This window comes from Stegodyphus dumicola, chromosome 11, assembly GCF_044657685.1.
Source record: "Stegodyphus dumicola isolate Sdum_Otavi_A_Nest chromosome 11, ASM4465768v1".
Taxonomy (NCBI): Eukaryota; Metazoa; Arthropoda; class Arachnida; order Araneae; family Eresidae; genus Stegodyphus; species Stegodyphus dumicola.
Genome location: NC_140778.1, coordinates 17,086,966 through 17,105,205, shown reverse-complemented (window position 1 = coordinate 17,105,205; position 18,240 = coordinate 17,086,966). Strand labels below are relative to the sequence as shown.

The 18,240-nt window shown below is 31.5% G+C and overlaps 1 long non-coding RNA gene across 3 annotated transcripts in view; it reads right to left on the bottom strand.

Annotated features, from left to right (window-relative positions):
• Window positions 1–18,240, bottom strand: part of LOC146993810 (uncharacterized) — an 89,312-nt gene that overhangs the window by 22,810 nt on the left and 48,262 nt on the right. For 2 of the 3 annotated variants that reach the window (XR_015043899.1, XR_015043900.1), the window contains exons 10-13: window positions 14,275–14,392; window positions 9,632–9,749; window positions 4,989–5,106; window positions 365–482 (exon numbers count right to left, since the gene is read on the bottom strand). The exons of the other annotated variant lie outside the window; for it this stretch is intronic. This is a non-coding gene — a long non-coding RNA (uncharacterized LOC146993810). The remainder of the gene's footprint in view (window positions 1–364; window positions 483–4,988; window positions 5,107–9,631; window positions 9,750–14,274; window positions 14,393–18,240) is intronic. 3 annotated transcript variants of the gene reach the window in all.

Genomic DNA, 18,240 nt, shown 5'->3' with positions numbered 1-18,240 from the left:
TCATAAATTACGGTTTCATATCTTTAATTTTGTAATTTCTGCATGCCATCTTACCAGATTTAAACTGATGATCTATAATCCGGAAAAATCGATAATCCGGAATCGCCGAAGTCCCGACGAGTCCGGATTAACGACTTTTGACTGTATAAAGAAAGCACCAATTCAGACACTTGAATATGGAATTCAAAACCTACAAAATTAACGCATAAATGCTACCCTAAACATTAAAACGTAATGTGAAGCGTTCATGTAAAATTTGTAACTAGTAAAACTCCAATATAAAGAAAATTGTGAAACGGGACGTACAAATTATTACATTCAAGCATTTCTAGTGGAAATAAAGTTAATATAAAACAAGAATTACCAGCCACAGATATCTTTTTGCTCTGCATTATTTCTCCGTTCTTTTCATCTTCATTCTTTTTCTTTCATGATATCATGTTCTGCAATCCAAGAGTGCACAAAAATGATGACAAATTACACTAGAAGAGGCCAAGGGGGGAAAAAGGAATCATTAGATTTTAACTACTTTGAAATTAAAGAATAATTATACACAAAGAGAAATATCTAATATTGTTTCTTAATACATAAAACTTCAAAAGTAGCCTTCTTTGTATTAAATTCTAGCAATGTGCTACATTGTTACTAAAATCATGACTGCAGTCGATAGAAAAGCAAATGATTTTCCTAATATGACAGAAGTACAGTAAGCGAAGGGGATTTTTAATGTATGGGTACAACATGAACAATGAAAGAAAAAAAAATTAGACAGTTATTACGGATACACAGAATAAAAAGGATAATGATCTTCGAGAAGAGTAAATAATTTCAGCGCTGGTAGAAAGATGGCCCAAAAGACAATAGGCAGGTAATTTTAAATCACAAATAAACAAAATAAACTTTACTGTTAGCTTTGAAGCAGGTGTTATATATTAAACTATCTTAATTCACACACAGAATTAGTGACATAACAGATCGAAAAAGAGTAAGAAACAAACTCGCAATATATTAACATTAAAAGCGCTATACATATATACTTTTATAGATTTATTTTTAGAAAGGGCTCAAATCACCATTCTAAAAACAGATTTCGAAGAACATCTTGGAAACAAAAGTCATAAACCATAAAAGAAATACTTCATTCAGAATTTTAACGTAAGAACCATTTATAATTTTAAGTTCTTTACTTAGGTACTCTCTGTCATAAGAGACGAACGCTTAGTCAAATGTACAAGAAAATATCCTGAAATGTTACCACGTCACTTTAATGAAATTATAGCAATATTTCACTCAGGGAAAGAACATATTGTCTAGCTGCCCGGGTTCGAGCCCAGCTTGAACACATCAATCTAAAACACATCAGATGCCATTGAATGATACAGCATTTTGAAATGATGCAAAAAATTTAGATGCAATTTCGTGGGAGAGCAATTGTAATTACCTACATACTAAAATTTTGACCAAAAATTAAAGCAAACCAAGATATTCTTTTTCTTTCGAAGGAATCAAAGCCATATACTAATATAGGGATGCTCAACATATTGTACTATAAAACCTAACCATAGGAATGAAATTTTCTCAGCTATGTGAGATATCCAATGAAGAGAAATTCCGTAAATTGTAGAATAGAACGTAAGTCTGAAAACAGACGAAAGGTAAAACATAATTCAAATACTTTACTTTTAGAATTGAAGCAGGCATTCTACATTAAACTGTATTAAATCACATACAGAATTAGTAATATGATAGCTCAAAATATTGTAAGAACCAAACATGCATTATAAAAACATTAAAAAAACTCTATATACTTTTATTAGCGTTACAGAATGAGGGTTTATTCTGAAATATTATAAGGTCACTTTCAATGAAATGATAGAAATTTTCACTCAGGGAAGGGACATTCTGTCTGGCTGCCTAGGTTCTATCCAAGCTTCTGTTACAAAAGTTTCATAGAATTTTAAAAATTCAGAAACGAAACTTATGAAGAAATTATTGAACATACCTGGTTCTATGATTTAGCCATTTTACAGACATAATAACTAAATCTTAAACTTGAGGGGAAGGAGAGAACTAAACTAAAGTCTTTGAATTAAAGGGTATTATAAATTCATTTTAAATCAAATTAATTTTGTGAAAGGATTACACAAATATAAGGAATATACATTTTTACTATAACGTAATGTACGTTTTGCCACTTTGAAAATCTCGAGAACTAAAGCGTAAAATATAAGAAAACTGAAACAAACATTTGGAAAACCTCATCGAACTTAAGTTAGTTTCTAAATTAGATATTTGGAGTGTATTTAAAATTAGGCCAACTACTTTATTCACTTCAAATCCATTACATAATACTAGTATTTAAGAAAATGGTAAAAGATTGCAAATATGTTAAATAACAATTCTACTGATCTAGAAATGGGAATAACTGATTTTCATCCTAATTAAGATCAAGAATATCTCAAAAAGCTATTTAACTTGTCCACTGCTAGAATTTCATTCATACGTGGTTCAACATTTATCCATCAACACCGGAAAGAATTTATCTCCTACTTTAAACAATTTCCATCGACTGAAAATGAAGTTTAAAAAATCTTAAAATCTCAAAAGTAAAGGATGCCGAAGAATTTTCACATATGAAAGACAGAGAAGTCAAACAATGAATCAGAAAATTACAAAAGAAGAATTGTGTGCTTATAAAACCCCTTGACAATAAAAGCGCTCATTACGAAGAAGAGCTCTTAACTGAAGATAAGATGAAGGAATTGTTAAATAACACAAGAGCAACATCTGATCTTTTAGCGGAGATTGACCCAATAAAAGAAAAAACAGGACACTTTAAAAGAACTACTGGGAAACATGTGCTCTTTAGAGCGACACGGTTACAGTTGCATCAGTCATTATTATAAGCAAAAGACATCAGCTTTTTCAGAAAATAATTCTGTCATGCATTTGCCAAGAGCACGGAAAGAAGTCCAAAAGAAACTTTCAGAGTGCTTTTCAAAGCAAAGTTGAAAGTTAATCTGCAGAATTTTACTTCGAAAATAATAAAACATCTCTGATATGATTTCAAAATGAATTTTTTACTTATGGAATCAATTTGAAATAGATCTTCTCAATATGGTTCATAAAACTTCACAATATGCCAAAATAGTTCATATTAAGGGAAAAAAATAATAAAGTATGCTTAAAACAACTAAGAAAAAGCACATTTTGAACAGCCTTAACAGAACACAATTTGGCTCCACTAACTTTCTTTACGAGTACTCATTAAATTTTATTTACATTTCTTTTTTGTTCAACATTTAACTTTCAGTGGCTTTTAAGAGAAAGAGCACTTGATAGAGAGACTCTACATTCGGAAAAACTGAAACAAAATTCGTTTATACACAAGCAGTGCAATTACACTGACCTGTTATGAAGAGAAGACCCGTTGGACAGTTAAACTATTAGGCCACACAGAGAGAAAAATGTTTAGCCTCCTCCTCGTAATGCGAAAGGAGGCCACATGGGAAAAAATTACACAACAGCAGTCATTTTGAAACCACTACTAAGCAACAGAACTCTAAGAAATCTCAGACTTCTGATATTTAAAGTGTGATTATCAGTACCACCTCACTTCCAATATTACAATACAATACAGTCAAAAGTCGTTAATTCGGACACCCATAATCCGGAATGATCTATAATCCGGACCTCAAAGCTACAAACTTTCTGCGCATGCGTCGTGTTCACGCATGCGCACAGGCGTTTACGAGAGCGCATAAGACCCTTACAGCTGCGAATATGTTTGTGCGCATGCGCGTTCAATGTGTAACGGAGTTATACGCTAAGCTAAAGTTATCTAATTCAGTTAATGTTGCAGATTGCGTTGTTCCTTAATCTTCGAATTTGATCCGGCTTATTATTTTTTGCAGACTGTTAGACCAATTTTATAAAAGTAAGCTTGAACTTTCGATTATGTCAAATAGAATTTCCGATATATATTTACTACAAAGCGAAAGTATGTTTTGAAATCCGAAATCTGTTTATCAATTTCACGCTGCTCTGCGGCAGAGGGGGGGGGCAGAAACGTCATTATTAGATTATGATAGATTAGAACGATTATGTCAAATAGAATTTCCGATATATATTTACTAATATGTAATTTGTATCTACAAAGCGAAAGTATGTTTTGAAATCCAAAATCTGTTTATCAATTTTACGCTGCGGATTGGAAGTTGATCTATCAGCACTATCCTTATCTTCAGAGCAGATGTTTTTATTTTATTTGGTTTATAATTCGGTACTAAGTGTAGTATTTCATCTCGATATACTCGTCTTTGATATGATTTAAATCAAGTTCCTCGTCATTATAATTCGCTTCCGATAGTGAAGAAAGTGACCCAGAGGTTATTGAAAACGAAAACATTCCGATTGACAAATTAGTCGGTATTCTCAACACAGCAATTATAGGACTTGAACAGCGGAACTTTGTAACTAAAAAAGAAATTATGTCTGTTTAATAGAATTAAAGAGAAAGTATTATCACATGAAACGAGGCAACTTACATTGAAGGAAATGTTTAATAAAGTAAACAAATAAATATTAAGCTTTTTCTTTTTGTGAATTTTGATACCCTTTAGATCATAATTGTTCTTTATTTCATAAATTACGGTTTCATATTTTTAATTTTGTAATTTCTGCATGCCATCTTACCAGATTTAAACTGATGATCTATAATCCGGAATCGCCGAAGTCCCGACGAGTCCGGATTAACGACTTTTGACTGTATAAAGAAAGCACCAATTCAGACACTTGAATATGGAATTCAAAACCTACAAAATTAACGCATAAATGCTACCCTAAACATTAAAACGTAATGTGAAGCGTTCATGTAAAATTTGTAACTAGTAAAACTCCAATATAAAGAAAATTGTGAAACGGGACGTACAAATTATTACATTCAAGCATTTCTAGTGGAAATAAAGTTAATATAAAACAAGAATTACCAGCCACAGATATCTTTTTGCTCTGCATTATTTCTCCGTTCTTTTCATCTTCATTCTTTTTCTTTCATGATATCATGTTCTGCAATCCAAGAGTGCACAAAAATGATGACAAATTACACTAGAAGAGGCCAAGGGGGGGAAAAGGAATCATTAGATTTTAACTACTTTGAAATTAAAGAATAATTATACACAAAGAGAAACATCTAATATTGTTTCTTAATACATAAAACTTCAAAAGTAGCCTTCTTTGTATTAAATTCTAGCAATGTGCTACATTGTTACTAAAATCATGACTGCAGTCGATAGAAAAGCAAATGATTTTCCTAATATGACAGAAGTACAGTAAGCGAAGGGGATTTTTAATGTATGGGTACAACATGAACAATGAAAGAAAAAGAAATTAGACAGTTATTACGGATACACAGAATAAAAAGGATAATGATCTTCGAGAAGAGTAAATAATTTCAGCGCTGGTAGAAAGATGGCCCAAAAGACAATAGGCAGGTAATTTTAAATCACAAATAAACAAAATAAACTTTACTGTTAGCTTTGAAGCAGGTGTTATATATTAAACTATCTTAATTCACACACAGAATTAGTGACATAACAGATCGAAAAAGAGTAAGAAACAAACTCGCAATATATTAACATTAAAAGCGCTATACATATATACTTTTATAGATTTATTTTTAGAAAGGGCTCAAATCACCATTCTAAAAACAGATTTCGAAGAACATCTTGGAAACAAAAGTCATAAACCATAAAAGAAATACTTCATTCAGAATTTTAACGTAAGAACCATTTATAATTTTAAGTTCTTTACTTAGGTACTCTCATTCATGAGAGACGAACGCTTAGTCAAATGTACAAGAAAATATCCTGAAATATTACCACGTCACTTTAATGAAATTATAGCAATATTTCACTCAGGGAAAGAACATATTGTCTAGCTGCCCGGGTTCGAGCCCACCTTGAACACATCAATTTAAAACATATAAGATGCCATGGAATGATACAGCATTTTGAAATGATGCAAAAAATTTAGATGCAATTTCGTGGGAGAGCAATTGTAATTACCTACATACTAAAATTTTGACCAAAAATTAAAGAAAACTAAGATATTCTTTTTTTTTTTTTTCGAAGGAACCAAAGCCATATACTAATATAGGGATGCTCAACATATTGTACTATAAAACCTAAACATAGGAATGAAATTTTCTCAGCTATGTGAGATATCCAATAAAGAGAAATTCTGTAAATTGTAGAATAGAACCTACGTCTGAAAACAGACGAAAGATAAAACATAATTCAAATACTTTACTTTTAGAATTGAAGCAGGCATTCTACATTAAACTGTATTAAATCACATACAGATTTAGTAATATGATAGCTCAAAATATTGTAAGAACCAAACATGCATTATAAAAACATTAAAAAAACTCTATATACATTTATTAGTGTTACAGAATGAGGGTTTATTCTGAAATATTATAAGGTCACTTTCAATGAAATGATAGAAATTTTCACTCAGGGAAGGGACATTCTGTCTGGCTGCCTAGGTTATATCCCAGCTTCTGTTACAAAAGTTTCATAGAATTTTAAAAATTCAGAAACGAAACTTATGAAGAAATTATTGAACATACCTGGTTCTATGATTTAGCCATTTTACAGACATAACAACTAAATCTTAAACTTGAGGGGGAGGAGAGAACTAAAGTAAAGTCTTTGAATTAAAGGGTATTATACATTCATTTTAAATCAAATTAATTTTGTGAAAGGATTACACAAATATAAGGAATATACATCTTTACTATAACGTAATGTACGTTTTGCCACTTTGAAAATCTCGAGAACTAAAGCGTAAAATATAAGAAAACTGAAACAAACATTTGGAAAATCTCATCGAACTTAAGTTAGTTTCTAAATTAGATATTTTGAGTGTATTTAAAATTAGGCCAACTACTTTATTCACTTCAAATCCATTACATAATACTAGTATTTAAGAAAATGGTAAAAGATTGCAAATATGTTAAATAACAATTCTACTGATCTAGAAATGGGAATAACTGATTTTCATCCTAATTAAGATCAAGAATATCTCAAAAAGCTATTTAACTTGTCCACTGCTAGAATTTCATTCATACGTGGTTCTACATTTATCCATCAACACCGGAAAGAATTTATCTCCTACTTTAAACAATTTCCATCGACTGAAAATGAAGTTTAGAAAATCTTAAAATCTCAAAAGTAAAGGATGCCGAAGAATTTTCACATATGAAAGACAGAGAAGTCAAACAATGAATCAGAAAATTACAAAAGAAGAATTGTGTGCTTATAAAACCCCTTGACAATAAAAGCACTCATTACGAAGAAGAGCTCTTAACTGAAGATAAGATGAAGGAATTGTTAAATAACACAAGAGCAACATCTGATCTTTTAGCGGAGATTGACCCAATAAAAGAAAAAACAGGACACTTTAAAAGAAGTACTGGGAAACGTGCTCTTTAGAGCGAACGGTTACAGTTGCATCAGTCATTATTATAAGCAAAAGACATCAGCTTTTTCAGAAAATAATTCTGTCATGCATTTGCCAAGAGCACGGAAAGAAGTCCAAAAGAAACTTTCAGAGTGCTTTTCAAAGCAAAGTTGAAAGTTAATCTGCAGAATTTTACTTCGAAAATAATAAAACATCTCTGATATGATTTCAAAATGAATTTTTTACTTATGGTATCAATTTGAAATAGATCTCTCAATATGGTTCATAAAACTTCACAATATGCCAAAATAGTTCATATTAAGGGAAAAAAATAATAAAGTATGCTTAAAACAACTAAGAAAAAGCACATTTTGAACAGCCTTAACAGAACACAATTTGGCTCCACTAACTTTCTTTACGAGTACTCATTAAATTTTATTTACATTTCTTTTTTGTTCAACATTTAACTTTCAGTGGCTTTTAAGAGAAAGAGCACTTGATAGAGAGACTCTACATTCGGAAAAACTGAAACAAAATTCGTTTATACACAAGCAGTGCAATTACACTGACCTGTTATGAAGAGAAGACCCGTTGGACAGTTAAACTATTAGGCCACACAGAGAGAAAAATGTTTAGCCTCCTCCTCGTAATGCGAAAGGAGGCCACATGGGAAAAAATTACACAACAGCAGTCATTTTGAAACCACTACTAAGCAACAGAACAACTCTAAGAAATCTCAGACTTCTGATATTTAAAGTGTGATTATCAGTACCACCTCACTTCCAATATTACAATACAATACAGTCAAAAGTCGTTAATTCGGACACCCATAATCCGGAATGATCTATAATCCGGACCTCAAAGCTACAAACTTTCTGCGCATGCGTCGCGTTCACGCATGCGCACAGGCGTTTACGAGAGCGCATAAGACCCTTACAGCTGCGAATATGTTTGTGCGCACGCGTTTAATGTGTAACGGAGTTATACGCTAAGCTAACGTTATCTAATTCAGTTAATGTTGCAGATTGCGTTGTTCCTTAATCTTCGAATTTGATCCGGCTTATTATTTTTTGCAGACTGTTAGACCAATTTTATAAAAGTAAGCTTGAACTTTCGATTATGTCAAATAGAATTTCCGATATATATTTACTACAAAGCGAAAGTATGTTTTGAAATCCGAAATCTGTTTATCAATTTCACGCTGCTCTGCGGCAGAGGGGGGGGGCAGAAACGTCATTATTAGATTATGATAGATTAGAACGATTATGTCAAATAGAATTTCCGATATATATTTACTAATATGTAATTTGTATCTACAAAGCGAAAGTATGTTTTGAAATCCAAAATCTGTTTATCAATTTTACGCTGCGGATTGGAAGTTGATCTATCAGCACTATCCTTATCTTCAGAGCAGATGTTTTTATTTTATTTGGTTTATAATTCGGTACTAAGTGTAGTATTTCATCTCGATATACTCGTCTTTGATATGATTTAAATCAAGTTCCTCGTCATTATAATTCGCTTCCGATAGTGAAGAAAGTGACCCAGAGGTTATTGAAAACGAAAACATTCCGATTGACAAATTAGTCGGTATTCTCAACACAGCAATTATAGGACTTGAACAGCGGAACTTTGTAACTAAAAAAGAAATTATGTCTGTTTAATAGAATTAAAGAGAAAGTATTATCACATGAAACGAAGCAACTTACATTGAAGGAAATGTTTAATAAAGTAAACAAATAAATATTAAGCTTTTTCTTTTTGTGAATTTTGATACCCTTTAGATCATAATTGTTCTTTATTTCATAAATTACGGTTTCATATCTTTAATTTTGTAATTTCTGCATGCCATCTTACCAGATTTAAACTGATGATCTATAATCCGGAAAAATCGATAATCCGGAATCGCCGAAGTCCCGACGAGTCCGGATTAACGACTTTTGACTGTATAAAGAAAGCACCAATTCAGACACTTGAATATGGAATTCAAAACCTACAAAATTAACGCATAAATGCTACCCTAAACATTAAAACGTAATGTGAAGCGTTCATGTAAAATTTGTAACTAGTAAAACTCCAATATAAAGAAAATTGTGAAACGGGACGTACAAATTATTACATTCAAGCATTTCTAGTGGAAATAAAGTTAATATAAAACAAGAATTACCAGCCACAGATATCTTTTTGCTCTGCATTATTTCTCCGTTCTTTTCATCTTCATTCTTTTTCTTTCATGATATCATGTTCTGCAATCCAAGAGTGCACAAAAATGATGACAAATTACACTAGAAGAGGCCAAGGGGGGAAAAAGGAATCATTAGATTTTAACTACTTTGAAATTAAAGAATAATTATACACAAAGAGAAATATCTAATATTGTTTCTTAATACATAAAACTTCAAAAGTAGCCTTCTTTGTATTAAATTCTAGCAATGTGCTACATTGTTACTAAAATCATGACTGCAGTCGATAGAAAAGCAAATGATTTTCCTAATATGACAGAAGTACAGTAAGCGAAGGGGATTTTTAATGTATGGGTACAACATGAACAATGAAAGAAAAAAAAATTAGACAGTTATTACGGATACACAGAATAAAAAGGATAATGATCTTCGAGAAGAGTAAATAATTTCAGCGCTGGTAGAAAGATGGCCCAAAAGACAATAGGCAGGTAATTTTAAATCACAAATAAACAAAATAAACTTTACTGTTAGCTTTGAAGCAGGTGTTATATATTAAACTATCTTAATTCACACACAGAATTAGTGACATAACAGATCGAAAAAGAGTAAGAAACAAACTCGCAATATATTAACATTAAAAGCGCTATACATATATACTTTTATAGATTTATTTTTAGAAAGGGCTCAAATCACCATTCTAAAAACAGATTTCGAAGAACATCTTGGAAACAAAAGTCATAAACCATAAAAGAAATACTTCATTCAGAATTTTAACGTAAGAACCATTTATAATTTTAAGTTCTTTACTTAGGTACTCTCTGTCATAAGAGACGAACGCTTAGTCAAATGTACAAGAAAATATCCTGAAATGTTACCACGTCACTTTAATGAAATTATAGCAATATTTCACTCAGGGAAAGAACATATTGTCTAGCTGCCCGGGTTCGAGCCCAGCTTGAACACATCAATCTAAAACACATCAGATGCCATTGAATGATACAGCATTTTGAAATGATGCAAAAAATTTAGATGCAATTTCGTGGGAGAGCAATTGTAATTACCTACATACTAAAATTTTGACCAAAAATTAAAGCAAACCAAGATATTCTTTTTCTTTCGAAGGAATCAAAGCCATATACTAATATAGGGATGCTCAACATATTGTACTATAAAACCTAACCATAGGAATGAAATTTTCTCAGCTATGTGAGATATCCAATGAAGAGAAATTCCGTAAATTGTAGAATAGAACGTAAGTCTGAAAACAGACGAAAGGTAAAACATAATTCAAATACTTTACTTTTAGAATTGAAGCAGGCATTCTACATTAAACTGTATTAAATCACATACAGAATTAGTAATATGATAGCTCAAAATATTGTAAGAACCAAACATGCATTATAAAAACATTAAAAAAACTCTATATACTTTTATTAGCGTTACAGAATGAGGGTTTATTCTGAAATATTATAAGGTCACTTTCAATGAAATGATAGAAATTTTCACTCAGGGAAGGGACATTCTGTCTGGCTGCCTAGGTTCTATCCAAGCTTCTGTTACAAAAGTTTCATAGAATTTTAAAAATTCAGAAACGAAACTTATGAAGAAATTATTGAACATACCTGGTTCTATGATTTAGCCATTTTACATACATAATAACTAAATCTTAAACTTGAGGGGAAGGAGAGAACTAAACTAAAGTCTTTGAATTAAAGGGTATTATAAATTCATTTTAAATCAAATTAATTTTGTGAAAGGATTACACAAATATAAGGAATATACATTTTTACTATAACGTAATGTACGTTTTGCCACTTTGAAAATCTCGAGAACTAAAGCGTAAAATATAAGAAAACTGAAACAAACATTTGGAAAACCTCATCGAACTTAAGTTAGTTTCTAAATTAGATATTTGGAGTGTATTTAAAATTAGGCCAACTACTTTATTCACTTCAAATCCATTACATAATACTAGTATTTAAGAAAATGGTAAAAGATTGCAAATATGTTAAATAACAATTCTACTGATCTAGAAATGGGAATAACTGATTTTCATCCTAATTAAGATCAAGAATATCTCAAAAAGCTATTTAACTTGTCCACTGCTAGAATTTCATTCATACGTGGTTCAACATTTATCCATCAACACCGGAAAGAATTTATCTCCTACTTTAAACAATTTCCATCGACTGAAAATGAAGTTTAAAAAATCTTAAAATCTCAAAAGTAAAGGATGCCGAAGAATTTTCACATATGAAAGACAGAGAAGTCAAACAATGAATCAGAAAATTACAAAAGAAGAATTGTGTGCTTATAAAACCCCTTGACAATAAAAGCGCTCATTACGATAAAGAGCTCTTAACTGAAGATAAGATGAAGGAATTGTTAAATAACACAAGAGCAACATCTGATCTTTTAGCGGAGATTGACCCAATAAAAGAAAAAACAGGACACTTTAAAAGAACTACTGGGAAACATGTGCTCTTTAGAGCGACACGGTTACAGTTGCATCAGTCATTATTATAAGCAAAAGACATCAGCTTTTTCAGAAAATAATTCTGTCATGCATTTGCCAAGAGCACGGAAAGAAGTCCAAAAGAAACTTTCAGAGTGCTTTTCAAAGCAAAGTTGAAAGTTAATCTGCAGAATTTTACTTCGAAAATAATAAAACATCTCTGATATGATTTCAAAATGAATTTTTTACTTATGGAATCAATTTGAAATAGATCTTCTCAATATGGTTCATAAAACTTCACAATATGCCAAAATAGTTCATATTAAGGGAAAAAAATAATAAAGTATGCTTAAAACAACTAAGAAAAAGCACATTTTGAACAGCCTTAACAGAACACAATTTGGCTCCACTAACTTTCTTTACGAGTACTCATTAAATTTTATTTACATTTCTTTTTTGTTCAACATTTAACTTTCAGTGGCTTTTAAGAGAAAGAGCACTTGATAGAGAGACTCTACATTCGGAAAAAACTGAAACAAAATTCGTTTATACTCAAGCAGTGCAATTACACTGACCTGTTAGGAAGAGAAGACCCGTTGGACAGTTAAACTATTAGGCCACACAGAGAGAAAAATGTTTAGCCTCCTCCTCGTAATGCGAAAGGAGGCCACATGGGAAAAAATTACACAACAGCAGTCATTTTGAAACCACTACTAAGCAACAGAACTCTAAGAAATCTCAGACTTCTGATACTTAAAGTGTGATTATCAGTACCACCTCACTTCCAATATTACAATACAATACAGTCAAAAGTCGTTAATTCGGACACCCATAATCCGGAATGATCTATAATCCGGACCTCAAAGCTACAAACTTTCTGCGCATGCGTCGCATTCACGCATGCGCACAGGCGTTTACGAGAGCGCATAAGACCCTTACAGCTGTGAATATGTTTGTGCGCATGCGCGTTTAATGTGTAACGGAGTTATACGCTAAGCTAAAGTTATCTAATTCAGTTAATGTTGCAGATTGCGTTGTTCCTTAATCTTCGAATTTGATCCGGCTTATTATTTTTTGCAGACTGTTAGACCAATTTTATAAAAGTAAGCTTGAACTTTCGATTATGTCAAATAGAATTTCCGATATATATTTACTACAAAGCGAAAGTATGTTTTGAAATCCGAAATCTGTTTATCAATTTCACGCTGCTCTGCGGCAGAGGGGGGGGGGCAGAAACGTCATTATTAGATTATGATAGATTAGAACGATTATGTCAAATAGAATTTCCGATATATATTTACTAATATGTAATTTGTATCTACAAAGCGAAAGTATGTTTTGAAATCCAAAATCTGTTTATCAATTTTACGCTGGGGATTGGAAGTTGATCTATCAGCACTATCCTTATCTTCAGAGCAGATGTTTTTATTTTATTTGGTTTATAATTCGGTACTAAGTGTAGTATTTCATCTCGATATACTCGTCTTTGATATGATTTAAATCAAGTTCCTCGTCATTATAATTCGCTTCCGATAGTGAAGAAAGTGACCCAGAGGTTATTGAAAACGAAAACATTCCGATTGACAAATTAGTCGGTATTCTCAACACAGCAATTATAGGACTTGAACAGCGGAACTTTGTAACTAAAAAAGAAATTATGTCTGTTTAATAGAATTAAAGAGAAAGTATTATCACATGAAACGAAGCAACTTACATTGAAGGAAATGTTTAATAAAGTAAACAAATAAATATTAAGCTTTTTCTTTTTGTGAATTTTGATACCCTTTAGATCATAATTGTTCTTTATTTCATAAATTACGGTTTCATATTTTTAATTTTGTAATTTCTGCATGCCATCTTACCAGATTTAAACTGATGATCTATAATCCGGAAAAATCGATAATCCGGAATCGCCGAAGTCCCGACGAGTCCGGATTAACGACTTTTGACTGTATAAAGAAAGCACCAATTCAGACACTTGAATATGGAATTCAAAACCTACAAAATTAACGCATAAATGCTACCCTAAACATTAAAACGTAATGTGAAGCGTTCATGTAAAATTTGTAACTAGTAAAACTCCAATATAAAGAAAATTGTGAAACGGGACGTACAAATTATTACATTCAAGCATTTCTAGTGGAAATAAAGTTAATATAAAACAAGAATTACCAGCCACAGATATCTTTTTGCTCTGCATTATTTCTCCGTTCTTTTCATCTTCATTCTTTTTCTTTCATGATATCATGTTCTGCAATCCAAGAGTGCACAAAAATGATGACAAATTACACTAGAAGAGGCCAAGGGGGGAAAAAGGAATCATTAGATTTTAACTACTTTGAAATTAAAGAATAATTATACACAAAGAGAAACATCTAATATTGTTTCTTAATACATAAAACTTCAAAAGTAGCCTTCTTGGTATTAAATTCTAGCAATGTGCTACATTGTTACTAAAATCATGACTGCAGTCGATAGAAAAGCAAATGATTTTCCTAATATGACAGAAGTACAGTAAGCGAACGGGATTTTTAATGTATGGGTACAACATGAACAATGAAAGAAAAAAAAATTAGACAGTTATTACGGATACACAGAATAAAAAGGATAATGATCTTCGAGAAGAGTAAATAATTTCAGCGCTGGTAGAAAGATGGCCCAAAAGACAATAGGCAGGTAATTTTAAATCACAAATAAACAAAATAAACTTTACTGTTAGCTTTGAAGCAGGTGTTATATATTAAACTATCTTAATTCACACACAGAATTAGTGACATAACAGATCGAAAAAGAGTAAGAAACAAACTCGCAATATATTAACATTAAAAGCGCTATACATATATACTTTTATAGATTTATTTTTAGAAAGGGCTCAAATCACCATTCTAAAAACAGATTTCGAAGAACATCTTGGAAACAAAAGTCATAAACCATAAAAGAAATACTTCATTCAGAATTTTAACGTAAGAACCATTTATAATTTTAAGTTCTTTACTTAGGTACTCTCATTCATGAGAGACGAACGCTTAGTCAAATGTACAAGAAAATATCCTGAAATATTACCACGTCACTTTAATGAAATTATAGCAATATTTCACTCAGGGAAAGAACATATTGTCTAGCTGCCCGGGTTCGAGCCCACTTTGAACACATCGATCTAAAACACATCAGATGCCATGGAATGATACAGCATTTTGAAATGATGCAAAAAATTTAGATGCAATTTCGTGGGAGAGCAATTGTAATTACCTACATACTAAAATTTTGACCAAAAATTAAAGAAAACTAAGATATTCTTTTTTTTTTTTTTTCGAAGGAACCAAAGCCATATACTAATATAGGGATGCTCAACATATTGTACTATAAAACCTAAACATAGGAATGAAATTTTCTCAGCTATGTGAGATATCCAATAAAGAGAAATTCTGTAAATTGTAGAATAGAACCTACGTCTGAAAACAGACGAAAGATAAAACATAATTCAAATACTTTACTTTTAGAATTGAAGCAGGCATTCTACATTAAACTGTATTAAATCACATACAGATTTAGTAATATGATAGCTCAAAATATTGTAAGAACCAAACATGCATTATAAAAACATTAAAAAAACTCTATATACATTTATTAGTGTTACAGAATGAGGGTTTATTCTGAAATATTATAAGGTCACTTTCAATGAAATGATAGAAATTTTCACTCAGGGAAGGGACATTCTGTCTAGGTTCTATCCCAGCTTCTGTTACAAAAGTTTCATAGAATTTTAAAAATTCAGAAACGAAACTTATGAAGAAATTATTGAACATACCTGGTTCTATGATTTAGCCATTTTACAGACATAATAACTAAATCTTAAACTTGAGGGGGAGGAGAGAACTAAGCTAACGTCTTTGAATTAAAGGGTATTATACATTCATTTTAAATCAAATTAATTTTGTGAAAGGATTACACAAATATAAGGAATATACATCTTTACTATAACGTAATGTACGTTTTGCCACTTTGAAAATCTCGAGAACTAAAGCGTAAAATATAAGAAAACTGAAACAAACATTTGGAAAATCTCATCGAACTTAAGTTAGTTTCTAAATTAGATATTTTGAGTGTATTTAAAATTAGGCCAACTACTTTATTCACTTCAAATCCATTACATAATACTAGTATTTAAGAAAATGGTAAAAGATTGCAAATATGTTAAATAACAATTCTACTGATCTAGAAATGGGAATAACTGATTTTCATCCTAATTAAGATCAAGAATATCTCAAAAAGCTATTTAACTTGTCCACTGCTAGAATTTCATTCATACGTGGTTCTACATTTATCCATCAACACCGGAAAGAATTTATCTCCTTCTTTAAACAATTTCCATCGACTGAAAATGAAGTTTAAAAAATCTTAAAATCTCAAAAGTAAAGGATGCCGAAGAATTTTCACATATGAAAGACAGAGAAGTCAAACAATGAATCAGAAAATTACAAAAGAAGAATTGTGTGCTTATAAAACCCCTTGACAATAAAAGCACTCATTACGAAGAAGAGCTCTTAACTGAAGATAAGATGAAGGAATTGTTAAATAACACAAGAGCAACATCTGATCTTTTAGCGGAGATTGACCCAATAAAAGAAAAAACAGGACACTTTAAAAGAACTACTGCGAAACATGTGCTCTTTAGAGCGACACGGTTACAGTTGCATCAGTCATTATTATAAGCAAAAGACATCAGCTTTTTCAGAAAATAATTCTGTCATGCATTTGCCAAGAGCACGGAAAGAAGTCCAAAAGAAACTTTCAGAGTGCTTTTCAAAGCAAAGTTGAAAGTTAATCTGCAGAATTTTACTTCGAAAATAATAAAACATCTCTGATATGATTTCAAAATGAATTTTTTACTTATGGAATCAATTTGAAATAGATCTTCTCAATATGGTTCATAAAACTTCACAATATGCCAAAATAGTTCATATTAAGGGAAAAAAATAATAAAGTATGCTTAAAACAACTAAGAAAAAGCACATTTTGAACAGCCTTAACAGAACACAATTTGGCTCCACTAACTTTCTTTACGAGTACTCATTAAATTTTATTTACATTTCTTTTTTGTTCAACATTTAACTTTCAGTGGCTTTTAAGAGAAAGAGCACTTGATAGAGAGACTCTACATTCGGAAAAAACTGAAACAAAATTCGTTTATACTCAAGCAGTGCAATTACACTGACCTGTTAGGAAGAGAAGACCCGTTGGACAGTTAAACTATTAGGCCACACAGAGAGAAAAATGTTTAGCCTCCTCCTCGTAATGCGAAAGGAGGCCACATGGGAAAAAATTACACAACAGCAGTCATTTTGAAACCACTACTAAGCAACAGAACAACTCTAAGAAATCTCAGACTTCTGATATTTAAAGTGTGATTATCAGTACCACCTCACTTCCAATATTACAATACAATACAGTCAAAAGTCGTTAATTCGGACACCCATAATCCGGAATGATCTATAATCCGGACCTCAAAGCTACAAACTTTCTGCGCATGCGTCGCGTTCACGCATGCGCACAGGCGTTTACGAGAGCGCATAAGACCCTTACAGCTGCGAATATGTTTGTGCGCACGCGTTTAATGTGTAACGGAGTTATACGCTAAGCTAACGTTATCTAATTCAGTTAATGTTGCAGATTGCGTTGTTCCTTAATCTTCGAATTTGATCCGGCTTATTATTTTTTGCAGACTGTTAGACCAATTTTATAAAAGTAAGCTTGAACTTTCGATTATGTCAAATAGAATTTCCGATATATATTTACTACAAAGCGAAAGTATGTTTTGAAATCCGAAATCTGTTTATCAATTTCACGCTGCTCTGCGGCAGAGGGGGGGGCAGAAACGTCATTATTAGATTATGATAGATTAGAACGATTATGTCAAATAGAATTTCCGATATATATTTACTAATATGTAATTTGTATCTACAAAGCGAAAGTATGTTTTGAAATCCAAAATCTGTTTATCAATTTTACGCTGCGGATTGGAAGTTGATCTATCAGCACTATCCTTATCTTCAGAGCAGATGTTTTTATTTTATTTGGTTTATAATTCGGTACTAAGTGTAGTATTTCATCTCGATATACTCGTCTTTGATATGATTT